The sequence below is a fragment of the Petaurus breviceps genome, unplaced genomic scaffold (assembly GCF_028583685.1).
Source record: "Petaurus breviceps papuanus isolate PSGF00001 unplaced genomic scaffold, PetGlider_PUasm1.0 76, whole genome shotgun sequence".
Taxonomy (NCBI): Eukaryota; Metazoa; Chordata; class Mammalia; order Diprotodontia; family Petauridae; genus Petaurus; species Petaurus breviceps.
The window spans coordinates 23,677,223-23,691,196 of NW_027186473.1; the positions used below are offsets into that span (position 1 = coordinate 23,677,223).

Genomic DNA, 13,974 nt, shown 5'->3' on the forward strand with positions numbered 1-13,974 from the left:
ACTGGGGCTTTAGGAACTCACCAATGCAGAGCTGAGTGGAGAGGAGTACACCAGAGCAGAGAGGAGGAGAATACCATGAGGGAGCCATGGAGAATCAATTCAAGTACGAGGATTATAAGAAAACTGCTGAGTGGCTTTTATCCCATACTTAATATGGACCTGAAATTGCAGTGATCTGTGCTTCTGAATTGGGGTGGGATGGGGGGTTTCTGGTGGATAGACTGAGCCAATTCCAGGCCTTTGACTATAGTGAGATACCCAACTTCCCTTAAAGTCCAGTACTGGGACATGCAGGGTGGCTGGAATTTGGATATTTAAATTACAAGTGCTGTGTGATGATGCAGGGCCAATTCCACCCTTATGAAGGCTACCCACTCTGGAAGGTAACATTCCCTGTAAGGGTTTTCTGACTTGTGAATGTGAATGCCTTAATTGTTACCAAAGCTGCTGGTGGGCTGAACCCTAAATATGAAGTTGGGGATGTTATACTGATCTGAGATCATATCAACTTGGCAATCCTCAGTGACCAAAGTCCACTCAGAGGCCCAAGTGATGAGAGGTTTGGAGAAAGGTTTCCTACTATGTCTGATGCCTATGACAGCATTGCATATGGAAGCAAATGGAAAAAGGAATGACCACTACAGGAAGGAAACTGTATTATGGTGGGAGGGCCCAACTTTGAAACCATTGAAGAGTGTCGGTTTCTGCAGAAACTATGGCCTGATGCTGTTGGCATGAGTACAGTGCCAGAGGTGATAGTGGCCAGGCACTATGGCATTTGAGTCTTTGGATTCTCCCTCATTAGCGACAAATCATTATTGGATTATGAGAGCCAGGAGACTGCCAATCATGAAGAGGTACTGGTGGCTGGGCACCTGTCTGTGAAGAAGTTTGAGAAATTTGTCTGTACTCTTGTGGAAAACATGGACCTTTGGAGAAGACTTTTTGACCCTCAGGCTACCTGGCCTTTCTTTCCCCTTCTGTACTCTTTGTATTCCAGACAGTGGCCAGCTTTAGTGGCACAGTAAATTGCAAATCAGTCACTTCTAAGTCTTTAGTTACTACTCAGTACCCTTTTAAGGGGTAGTGGGAAATACACAGTCCATCCAACCCTTGGTCACAAATAAATCACAATCACATCACTACTCAGCACCCAGGGAGAAGTCTTTTCATCTTGAGTTGGGGAAGGCTTTCAGCTTCCATGGCTCCTCTTCCATGGTTCCAGCTTCTGCTCAAATCTAACCAACTGCTACCTTAGTTCAAAGGCAGACAGCTCCCAGCTTCTTGTCCAGCTCTCTGTGCAGTTCCTGCTCCACATTGGAGCTCACAGTGTCCAGTCCTTCTCAAATCCTTCACAGTTCCTGTTTCTGGGAAGACAAAGCTTGACAGAGCCACAGTAATATTCATACACATTGCCAGCATTGTCATCAATTCAATATCTGCCTGTGAAATCAACTCAGACCCACGAACAAGGTCTGAGAATTCAAAACAAATCATCAACATAGAATTCAGCACAGACCCACAAACAAGGTCCAAGAGGTCAGCACATATCATCAACATAGACCCACAGACAAGGTCCAAGAAGTCAGAACAGTAAAGTCCCAGAACCTCCAAAACCCTCCTCCAGGACTTCTGTAAACATACAACCAGAAAATCCTCTTTCAGGGCTTCCAGTAAAGTCCCAGGGCTTCAAAAAGTATCACAAATAAACATCAACACAGAAAGAGCAGAGAAAGAGTGGCAGAATACCTCAAGTTTTCTTCTTCTTTAATCTACCACCACTAGAGTCCTCTTCTCAGTTGTGCTATCTCTAGCCTAGAAATTTTCTTTATATATGTTCATTAGGTCCTCCCCTTCCTGTTGCAGGAGTTCATTAGTTCTACGGTTCATAACTTGTGGGGTTCACATGTTCTCTTTCTTTTTTTCTGTCTATCTGTCTTTTTATTCCCACATAGTACTAAATTTTCAATACACACTGGTCTGGACTACAAAGAGCCACAGAAATCATAGGATGGCAGGGTGAGGTCACAGAGAATGTAAAGTAGCCTTTTCAAAATATTAGCAGCAGCCTTAGTGTAAAGTGAACTTAATCACTAGACAGTTCTACTGTAGGTAGAATGAAGGATGTTGGGATGTTGGCTATGGGTAGGAGCTACAATGGAATGATCCACCTTTCCGTGGTGGGGAAGGGATCAGTGGAATAAAAGAGAATTAGGTACCATTAGGAAAGGTCTGAAAGGATAGCCAGAACCTCAGAGCAGAAAGCTAAATGGCTCAAGCAAGGAGGCACCTTGTTTTAGGGTGGGGGAGGTAGGGAAAAGATGATCATTTTGTCTTCTCTCTCTTCTTTTGTTCTCAATTCTTTATGAATGTTTAAAATGTTTTGTATGAATATTTAATTTGAAAATAAAAAAAATTGGGAGAGTAAGTAATATTTTACCAGTTAGATCTACGGAGAAGTGAAAAATTTATGACCAAACAAGAGATAGATAACATTATGAAATGCAAAATATGAAATTTTTATTACATTAAATTAAAAAGGTTTCACACAGACAAAACTAATACAAGCAAAATTAGAAGAAAATGAGAAAGCAGGGAAATAATTTTCCAATTACTGTCTCCGAAAAAGGCCTCTTTTCTAAAATATGTTGAGAACTAATTAAAATTTATAAGAATACAACTCATTTCTTAATGGATAAATGGTCAAGAATGGGAGCAGGAAGTTCTCAGATGAAGAAATACTACTTATATATAGTCATATGAAAAAATGCTCTAAATCACAGTTGGTTAGAGAAATGCAAATTAAAACAGCTATGAGGGACGACCTTGCACTTGTAAGGTTGTCTAATATGACAGGAAAAGAAAATGATAGATGATGGAGAAGATGTGGGAAAAATGAAATACTAATGCATTGTTGGTGGAGTTGTAAACTGAACTAACCATTTTGGAAAGCAATTTGGAACTATGCCCAAAGGGCTATGAAACTGCATACTCTTTGTCTCAGCTATACTACTTCTAGGTCTGTATCCCAAAGAGATCATAAAAGAAGAAAAGAAAAAGAATCCACATGTACAAAATTATAACATCTCTTTTTTTATGGTAACAAAGAATTGGAAATTGATGGGATGTCCATCAATTGAAGAATGGCTGAAAAAGATGAAGTACATGAATGTAATGGAATATTATTGTGCTATAAGAAATTATTGTAATGGTAATGGGGATTTGAAGATCTTCCTTGTCCCTTGTATTGGCAGGCTAACAGGTACTTAGAACTTAGTTCAAGTTCAAAATTGAGTCAAATATGAAGACCCAGAACTTGTGAATCATCCCACAGTGGAATGGACTTGCTGATGTAACACAAAGGGACAGAACAGGTAGGAGCTGATACTGTATATAAGGAAAAGCCAAAGCTTAGAGAGGCCAGAACTTCTGTGAGCAAGCATCGTGGAAGTAGAGCAGCTACTGCTGGGGGGAGAGAGAGAGAGACAGACAGACAGACAGACAGACAGACAGACAGACAGAGAGACAGAGACAGAGAGACAGAGACAGAGAGAGACAGAGAGACAGAGAGAGACAGAGAGAGACAGAGAGAGACAGAGACAGAGAGACAGAGAGAGACAGAGACAGAGACAGAAACAGAGAGACAGAGACAGAGAGAGAAACTGCTGGGAATGAGAATTGCTGAGAGACAACTGCCAGGATCCTGAGAACTTCTGAGAACTGCTACAAATTGAGACCAAAATGGAGAACAGAACTTGTAGTGGCAGAGTGGAGAACTGAGAATTCTTCTGAGAACCAAATTGAGAAATTCTGAGAAATGAGAAGAGAGGAGAACTGGGAGGAGGCATGGCTGTGGTTTTTCTGCCTGTTTCAATGTTACTTTGTCTGCTAATAGAGGATGGTGCTGTTGCCACAGAAGCCCTGGAACTTTGCTGCTTGTTCAGAAGCCCTGAAAGAGGATTTTCTTATTGTATGTCTACAGAAATCCTGGAGGAGGGTCTTATTGATGTTTTCAGAATTCAAGGGACTATACTGATGATTTTTTTGTCTTTATTAATTTATTCATTTACTTTGAGTTTACAAATTCAGTTCCCCACTTCTTAGAGTTTCAAATTTTCTTCACCTCCTTCTTCTCCCCCCCCACCCAAAGTGTCATATAACCAGGTATATGATCTGCAGATACTTTCACATTAGATATTGGTCAGATTATAAAGAAGGATTGTATCAGATGGAATGAACAATGGGAAAGAGGAAACAAAACCAAACAAGGAAAAGAAAGAGAGCAGGTAATTTGTTTCAATCTGCATTCAAAATCTGTTCTTTCTAGTTCTTTCTCTGAATGTACACATCTCTCTCCATCATGAGTCATTTGGAGTTCACTTAAAGCCCTGCATTTCTGAGAAGTGTCTGATCTATCAAAGTTGGTCATCACACCTATGTTGTATCTGTAATTGTGTACAAATTTTTCATCATTCTGTTCTTCTCACTCAGCATCAGTTCATATAAGCCTCTCCAGGTAAATATGAAGTCCATCTACTCTTTGTTTCTTATGGTGCAATAGTATTCCATTACATTCATATACCATAAACTATTTAGCCATTCCCCAATTGATGGGCAAACCCTTAATTTCCAATTCTTTGCCACCACAAAAAGAGCTGTTATAAATATTTTTTTTGCACCTATGGGTCTTCCTCCTGCTTCTATAATCTCTTTGGTAAACAACCCTAGAATTTGTATTGCTGGGTCAAAGGATATGCAATTACTTATAGCCCTTTGGGCATAGTTCCAGATTGCTCTCCAGAATATACTGATGATTTTTGTTGATTCCTCAGACCTTCTTGTTGGGTCTATGTTTATTTCACAGGCAGAAAGTGAATTAATGAGGATACTGGAAATGGGCATGAATATTATTCTAACTTTCTTAAATTTTGTCTCCCCAGGAACAGAAATTGTGAAGGACTTGAGGTGGACTACACACTGTGAGCTTCAGTACGGAACAGGAACTGGACAAGGAGTTGGACAACAAGGAGCTGGCAGGAGCTGGGACCATGGAAGGGGAACCATGGAAGTGGAGAATCAGTCTCCAGTCAAAATGAAAAGACCTCTCCTTGGGTATTTAATGCAAACTGAAAAGATCATGATTTACTAGGGGTGGAGAACTTTGACCTTTACAATTAGATGATGGAGTTAAGGGCTTATTAATTAAGGATTATTGGAAACTAATCTCCAATCAAGAAGAAAACAGACTTTTTGATTGAAAAGATTAAGACAATGTGACCTAGGGGTGGAAAACTTTTGACCTCTGTACCTTGTGTCAATTAATGAGGCTTGCCTCCTTAAGGATAATTGAGTTACTAAATATATGTACTTTGTTTAAAACTATGTGACAAATTTGGTGAAAACTAAGTGGCCATTTTAGTAATAACTTGTTGTGTTATAACATTATGAATGTTGTATTTAGATATCTGTGAATGTTTTGCCTTAATTTGTTACTGAATAAACAGAAAGTTAACAATATTGTATAATCAGAACCTTAAAAGCTGTTCACGGCAGTAGTACTCTGGAAAGCTGCACATGCTTGGCTTTACAATGATGAGCAGGTGGATTTCAGAAAAAACCTGGAAAGACTTACATTAGCCGATACTGAGTAAAATGAGCAGAACCAGGATAATGCTGTACACAGAAACCAAAACACCATGCAATGACCAACTATTATATTTTTAGCTCTATTCAGAAATACGATGATCCAAGACAAATCCAAAAGACTCATGGAAAATGCTTTCCACATTCAGAGAAACAGCTATGAAGTCTGAGTACAGATTGAAAAAAAAACCTATTTTCATATTTTTGTTTTGTTTTGTTCTTTCTTGTGGTCTCCCCTTTTATTCTGATTCTTCTTTCACAACATGAATAATGTGGAAATATCTTTAACATGATTGTACATGTATAATTTATATCAAATTGCTTGCTGTCTTTAGGAGAAAGGACAGAAGAGAGAAAGGGAAGAACTCAAATTTGGAACTGAAAATGTTGCAAAAATCATTCTTGAAAAATATCTTTACCTGTAACTGGAAGAAGTACTCATTTAAAAAATAGATAAATTTCTTTACCCAACTATTTGTATACATATATTCTTCCTGCCTTGAATGAGTTCGGCAAAGTGTCAGGTTCTAGTTTAATTTACTCTTCACCATTATATAAGTATATATATTCTTCCTTATGTGTCTCATGTATGTAAGATATTTTTTCTTATTCTTCCTTTCTCTTACCCTTTCCCATATTCACTCCTTCTAAATCTATCTATTCTTTTCAGATTATTCTAACATAGTAGACTCACATCCATTCACTCTATCTAAACAGACTTTTTCTAATTGCCCTAGTGATGATAAAGTTCTTAGGAGATATATGTATCAATTTTTCATGTAGGAAAGTTACTTGTTTAATCTGATTTAATCCCTTGTGCTTTCTTATTCATATTTACCTTACAATGAAGTCAAATTTTCTGTTCAGCTCTGTCCTTTTCATCAGAACTGCTATGCTAGAAAGTCACTATATCACGAAATGTCTGTTTTTCCTCTGTAGTATTATACTGGTTGGGTTAATCCTAGTTGTACTCCCAGTTCCTGTGCCTTCTGGAATACCATATTAAAAATTCTTTTTTTTCTTTATAATAGAAACTGAATTTCTTTTTATCTCTTTCTGTTTCCTCCTGCCCCCCCCTCTCTCTCAGGGTTCATCATTGCCTCAATGGTAGGTAGATTTCAATGAATTAAAACATTCTCCAAAGATTTAGGGAAGTGGATAGAGTTGTCATATTTTGATGAATAATGGCATGGTTTTATACAGTCACCTGGGCTACTTCTAATAAAGTTGGTATTGTTTCATATTAAAAAAAAGCAATTTTCACCTATCAAAATTACTTTTTTTCCAGTTGAGTATTTTAGTCTTTTCCATTGCCCATTTCACTATGAATGTCTCCTACTTCTTCCTCCAAGCGATGCTTATCAGCTGCTTTTTCATTGGTCTTCTTTATTAGCTTCAATCTTCAAGAAACTTAGACTATCCTATCAGTGGATGAATAACTATCCTTCCAGGTACTGAATGCTTCTGGGTATAATTATTTATTTTCAGAGGATTAAGTGCATAATGAATTATTTCTCAAGAGTATTTTGGTTTTCAATTGCACTTTGAAAATTGTACCAAGAACTGGATCTGTAAGCAGAAGCTGGATATCTAGTACTTTTGGGTATATTTTGATTTCAAAATGTTGACAGTACATTGAGGTTGAAATGTCACATGAATTGAAATGAATTCAGTCAGGATAGCATATTTTCTGAGTTTTTATTTTGATTTGTAATATTTAACAAAATAAAATCTATATTCTACTTTATTTTGATACACATGGAGATGGTTTTAGCATTTTTTTCTCTCCAAATACTTCACATGAATTCACACTTTTTTTCAGTGTGATTGTCTTAATAGTGGTGAAAAAAATATCTACTGGGTCTCCTCAGTAAAGTTTCTAATCTCTATCATTGGCTTAAGCTTCCATTAGTTCTATGTTTCTAATTTTAAAGATACCTACACCTGAATTTCATTTAACCCTCTAACAATCAGATGAGTAAGCAGAACATGTACCTTAAAGAAAAAAATATATACAAATAATGTTCCCTCCGAAAAAATCTGAGGGTACAATCCCCTTTCATGTGACTTTGGTCTTTGGGGATGAGAGGTGGATTAATTTCACAGTTTAATTCAATTCTTATATAACATAGTTGCAAAATTCCAAGTTAGAATACCACTTGAGGGGAGGAGCCAAGATGGTGGAGTAAAAGCAGGAATTTACTTGAGCTTTCATCCCAACCACCTCCAATACCTAAAAAAGTGACTCTAAAAAATTGTGCTACAGAACACACAAAATGACAAAGTGAAACAAAATTCCCACTGATGGCAGCCTGGTAGGCCAACAGGAAGGGTCTATTGTATCAGACTGGGAGGGGAGCACAGTTCCACATGGGCCATGTGGGCACAGATCAGTGGGAGCAGAACTCAGGGGACTGAATCATTGGCAATTGTGGTGGTTTCCAGAATTCTCAATACATAAAGGCCAAAGGGGAAGCAAAAGGTCAGTGAGAAAACTGTGTTGAACCTGGGTGAGAGAAGAGCATGGTCTGGACCCAATCCCTGGAATGGTGGAAGTGGAAGCAGCTCTTTCCTAAGCTCAAGGCCCACAAATAGTGGGGGGACCAAGAGGCTTCCCAGAGTGCAATTGGAGGAATCTCTTTGCTAGTGGTGAGGCAGGATTCTCTTGTTTTGTCCTGCTTGGATCTGGGTTTCAGTCTTGGGTGGTGGTCCTGGGGTGAGGAGTGCTGGCATGCTGGAGTTGGTCAAGGCTCTGGAGAAGCAGTCCTCTTCACAGTTCTGAGAAAGAGGCCTAGAAGAAGCTCTGACAACAGCTTTGTGAAACCCCAGAATTTTGGGACACAGCACTGGAAGCAGAGTTTTACTGTGGCAAAGAGCTCAAAAGTCAAGTAATAGGATGACAAGAGGAGCAAAAAGATAAAGAAAAGTTAGACTATAGTATCATTTTTGGTGACAAAGATGATCCAAACAAAGAACAAGAAGAGGACAACAAAGTCAAACTCCTGCATCAAAAGCTTCTCTGAAAAATACGAACTGGTCAGAGGTCATGGAGAAGTTCAAGGAGAGTTTTGAAAATCAAGTAAGAGAACTAGAGAAAAATGGGGAGGAGAATAAGAGTGATGCAATAAAATCATGAAAAATTATTCAACAGCTTGATAAAAGAGGCCCAAAAAATATTGAAGAAAATAACACCTTAAAAAATAGACTAACTCAAATGGAAAAACAGATCCAGAAAAACAATGAGGAGAATGCCTCATTGAGCAGAATTAACTAAATGGAAAAGGAAGTTCAAAAGTTTACTGAAGAAAATAATTCCTTCAAAATTATATTGAAGCAAATGCAAGCTAATGACATTATGAGAAATCAAGATACTATAAAATAGATCCAAAAGAACGAAAAGACAGAATACAATGTGGAATATCGCATTGGCAAAAACATTGACTTGGAAAATAGATTCAGGAGAAATAACTAAAAATTATTGGACAATCTGAAAGCCATGATAAAAAAAAAAAAGATCCCAGACATCATCTCTCAAGAAAGTATCAAGGAAAACTGCCCTGATATACCAGAATCAGAAGTAAAATAGATATTGAAAAAATTCATCTATTTGAGAAAGATCTCAAAAAGAAAACTCCTAGAAATGTTATAGTCAAATTCCAGAGTTCCCAGGTAAAGGAGAAAATATTAAAAGTAGCCAGGAAGAAACAATTTGAGTACTGCAAAAACACAATCAGGATAACAGAAGATTTAGCAACTTCTTCCTTAAGGGAGTGAAGGGCTTGGAATATGACATTCCAGAAGTCAAAGGAGCTACAATTAAAATAAAGAATTACCTACCCAGAAAAACTGAGTATAATATTTCAGTATGAAATATGGACACTCAAAGAAATAGAGAACTTTCAAGAATTGTTGATGAAAAGACCAGAGGTGAACAGAAAATTTGACTCTCAAATACAAGATTCAAGAGAAGTATGAAAAGGTAAACAGGAAAGAGAAATCACAAGGAACTTATAACAGTTGAACTATTTATATTCCTACATGAAAAGATGATATTTGTAACTAAGACTTTTCTTAGTATTAGGATAATTGAAGTGAATATGTATACACCCATATATGTAAGTATGTATAGGTGGGTGTATGTGTGTATATATGTTTGTGTGTGTATGTGTTTGTGTGTATATGTATACAAAGACAGAGGGCACAGTGTTAGTTGAATATGAAGGGATGATATCTGAAAAATAAAATTAAGAGGTGAGAGAAGAATATATTGGGAGAAGGAGAAAGGGAGAGAAAGAATAGAGTAAATTGTTTTACATAAAAGGGGCAAGAGAAAGCTGTTATAATGGAGGGGAAGAGCAGGGAGGTAAAGAGGAATGAGTCAAACTTACTCTCATTGAACTTGTCTTTAGGAGAGAATAACAGACACTCAATTGGGTATCTTACCCTACAGGAAACTAAGGGGGAAGGGGATAAGAGGGAGGATTATAAAAGGGAAGGAAAATTGGGAGAGATGGTAGTTAGAAGCAAACACTTTTGAAAAAGGAGAGGGTCAAAGGAGGAAATAGAATAAATGGGGGGGGGTAGAATGGTGTAAGGGTTGTGGGATTTAAAGATCTTCTATGCCCCATTGGATTTGCTGATGTAGCAGGAAAGGGTGGAGCTAGAGGAAGTGGAAGTCAAGCTAGAGTTCGTGAGGTGACTGGCAGCAGCAGCAGAGGCAGCAGCAGTGGTAGTGGCCGAGGTGGAGAAAGAAGCATGAAGCACTTTTTTATGAGCCAGCCAAAATTTCTGCTTAGAACTGCTGCTGAGGACTATCAGGGAATGGAACTGTGGGGGGCCGGAACTGCTGGGAGCATGCTTCCTGGACACTGAGCAGTTGCTGTGAGTGGGGAGAAGAAGACCTTAGCCTGAAGTAACCTGTTCTGTTTTAAAGGCTTGAGAACGTGGGTGTTTACTACATTAACTACATGTGCCAACTTCATAACTACTGTGATGGCTTTGACTTTCTGGTTTTGGGACTCAGTTATTTGGTATTTTAATAAATGTTCTAGCTTTATCCTCCATAGAGAGAGCCTGGTATATTATGTGATTGATTACCACATCAGTATATTTATAATTACTATAGGCATTGTGAATATTGCATTGTTGATACATTTGGCAATGATAATGGCATCACAAAATGTCAGGACTCTATTTGGAAATAGGGGAGCTTCAGGGGGAAAAAAGGCTATCCCAGGATGGGAGGATTTGCCTTATTCCTCTCTAGCCAGAGAATAGGCCAAAAGCACAGGGCCATCTGAAAACTAGGAACCAAGGCTAAAAGAGGGAGAACCTGGAGATTTGGAAAGATGTTTGCAAGGAATACCCATAGAACCAGGCAAAGAACTGGCAGGAGTATGCAGGAGAGGCTGGGTCTTGCTAACAAGTTCTTGCCTTATGTGTAAAAGTAGGGATAAGCTGCTGGAAGAAAGAGCTCAGATGGCTAGGGAGTTGTCTGATTTGCCTGAGGATTCTTCTGTGTCATAACATTCAGAAAAACAAACTGGAGGGACTCAGGTGATCCATGAAAAACTACTGTTCATGTAGCTAAAAGGAAGCACAAAACTAGCAGAAGGAATGTGCATGCAGCTTTGTACAGGCTGGGCAGAGTTGCCCCAACAGCTGCCAGGAGAATGTGTATGAGGAGAATGGAACAAGGTTAGATGAGGAGTCTTCTAATGTAGAAATTCTCCCCATATGAAGAAGACAGGAGAACCGCCAAGGCCAAACAAACTCCAGAGAGATAATTGAGGATTTCACTCAACAGGAGATCGCTGATATATTGAGTAGATTCACCCAAAGAATGGGAGAATCTTTAGTGTCTTGGATAGTAAGAATCACTGATGAAAGCACCGGAGGAATAACACTGGACAGTGTGGATTGCTTAAAATTCATAAGTATCAGTCAGAATCCTTTTGTACACCAAGCTTTTAGGGATCACCATATGCAAGGATGCATCAACGGAACTAATCTGTTAGCTTTAGCTGCAGAGAGATGCAAAAAACAATATCCTACTGACTCCATGTGGCCTGGTGGAGACAGACCCTGGTACTCACTTAGAGATTGTATGAGAAAGCTAAAGAAAGAGGTAATGAAAACTACTATCATCGTTGGAGATTCAAATGCATATCATGATACCCCCCTAGGAGTTCCTTATAGAAATATAGTGAAGATGTCTCCTCCTGCTTATAAGCACCTAATTCTGACTCTATTAATTGGAGAAATAGGGCACCCTCTTTCAGAGGTGCTGGATAAGATTTCACATTTAAGTGACCTTAATGGGGGAATGGGGACAAGATAAATTGCCTCCAGAGAGAAGAGTAAACAGATAAAGGATTCAGAGACATAATAGTCCAAAAAGAAGGGAACTGTTTATTGATCTACTGGGAGCAGGGGTGGACTTTAGAAGAATAGATGGTATTCCAACTGAAGAGCTGCCTAAGCTGTACCAAGAAAAGGTATTTAACATTAGAATGAACAGGGAAGTAGGAACCACCCCTGCAGGTACTCCTGAATCTGAATCTTTGTATCCAAGTTTGCCCCACCTTCAGGGAGAATAGGAGACAGGCCTAGCCCCAGCCCAGATTAAAGAAATATACAAAAGAGATTGCAGACCCCATATTGGTTTAACAATATATTGGAAGAATGGATCAACTACTGTAACTAGGGCATTGCTCGATAGTGGCGCTGAGGCCACACTCATCTATGGAAACCCTGATAAGTTTAAACATGGAACTCCTATTACCATCACAAATCTAGGAGGGGCTGAAATATCAGCCAGACAAGTTAAAATAACAATGAAAATTGGGCAGTTACCTAAGAAGGAATATGCTGTGGTTGTTGTACCCATTCCTGAATACATCATTGGAAGAGATATATTGAAAGGCATGACTCTGAATTTACCTAAAGGAAGATACGAATTTGCTGTGAGGAAGATAGGAATTAACAAAGTTTTGGTGGGAAAAATAAAAATGAACCCAATCACTTTACCTGAACCTTCCAAAGTAATTACTTTAAAACAGTATCGTGTGCCAGGTGGGCAAGATGAAATTACCACTACTATAAAGGAATATGTAGAAGCAGGAGTGTTAGTCCCTGCAACCACACAAAGGAATAATCCTGTCTGGTCAGTATGAAAATCAAATGGGACGTGGAGAATGACCGTGGATTATTGACAATTGAATAAGGTGACTCCATCTTTGTATACTGCTGCTCCAGATACCATCACCTTTGTAGAAAGGATGCAGAAATATGATGGGACTTGGTATGCAATTTTTGACTTGGCGAATGCCTTCTTCACCATCCCAATAGACCCTAAACAATGGGACCAGTTTGCTTTCACTTGGCAGGGTAGACAATATACTTTTACCTGATTGCAACTAGGGTACCTACATAGCCCCAATATTTTTAACAGGATTGTGACTGAACAATTGGATGAATTAAAGCTACCTGGTGTACAGCTTACCCACTACATTGATGATATCATGATATAGGAAAAAGATGCAAAAAAAAGTGGAGAAGAGTTTGACCCTTCTAATTGAGTATATAAAAAGTAAAGGGTGGGAAATTAACCCTGCAAAGGTTCAAGGACCAGCTCAAAATGTAAAATTTTGGTGTATACAATGGAACAAGGGACTACAAGAGAGCGTTCCACAAGCCCGACAAAAGATTCAAGATTTTTCTACCCCTACCAATAAGAAGAAAGCCCAAAAGTTCATAGAATTGTTTGGATATGGAGGCACCACATTCCACATTTGGGACATATTTTGAAACCTTTATATACAGTCACTTGGAAGAAATATGAATTCAAATGGGGACATGAGCAGAGTAAAGCTTTTGAAGAACAAGGCTGCCATACAATTGCCCCTAGGTTTGTGGCCCATAAAAAAATGGTCCAGTGGAATTACAAGTAACCGTACAAGATTATTATGCAAACTGGAACTTATGGAAAAAACAACAAAGCTGAAATGTACCCTTGGGATTTTGGTGAAGGAAATTCTCTTCATCTGGAGTCCAGTATACACTTTTTGAAAAGAAGTTGTTAGCTGCATATTGGTCTTTGGTGGAGACTGAACAACTGACTCTGGGCCATGAAGTGATATTAAGACGTGGGATCCCAATTATGACCTGGGTAATGAGTACCCCAACTTCTCAAAGAATTGGACATGGCAAAGAGGCTAGCATAATCAAATGGAAGTGGTATATTCAAAATAGAGTGAACACAGGCAAAAGCGGAGTCTCTGCTCTACATGAATCTGTAGCAAACATAGAAATTGAGAGGGATGATATAGC

The 13,974-nt window shown here is 38.6% G+C and overlaps 1 pseudogene; it reads left to right on the forward strand.

Moving 5' to 3' along the window:
- The first annotated feature begins 86 nt into the window (after positions 1–86).
- Positions 87–1,028, forward strand: LOC138174916 (purine nucleoside phosphorylase pseudogene; annotated as a pseudogene).
- Positions 1,029–13,974: the final 12,946 nt, after the last annotated feature.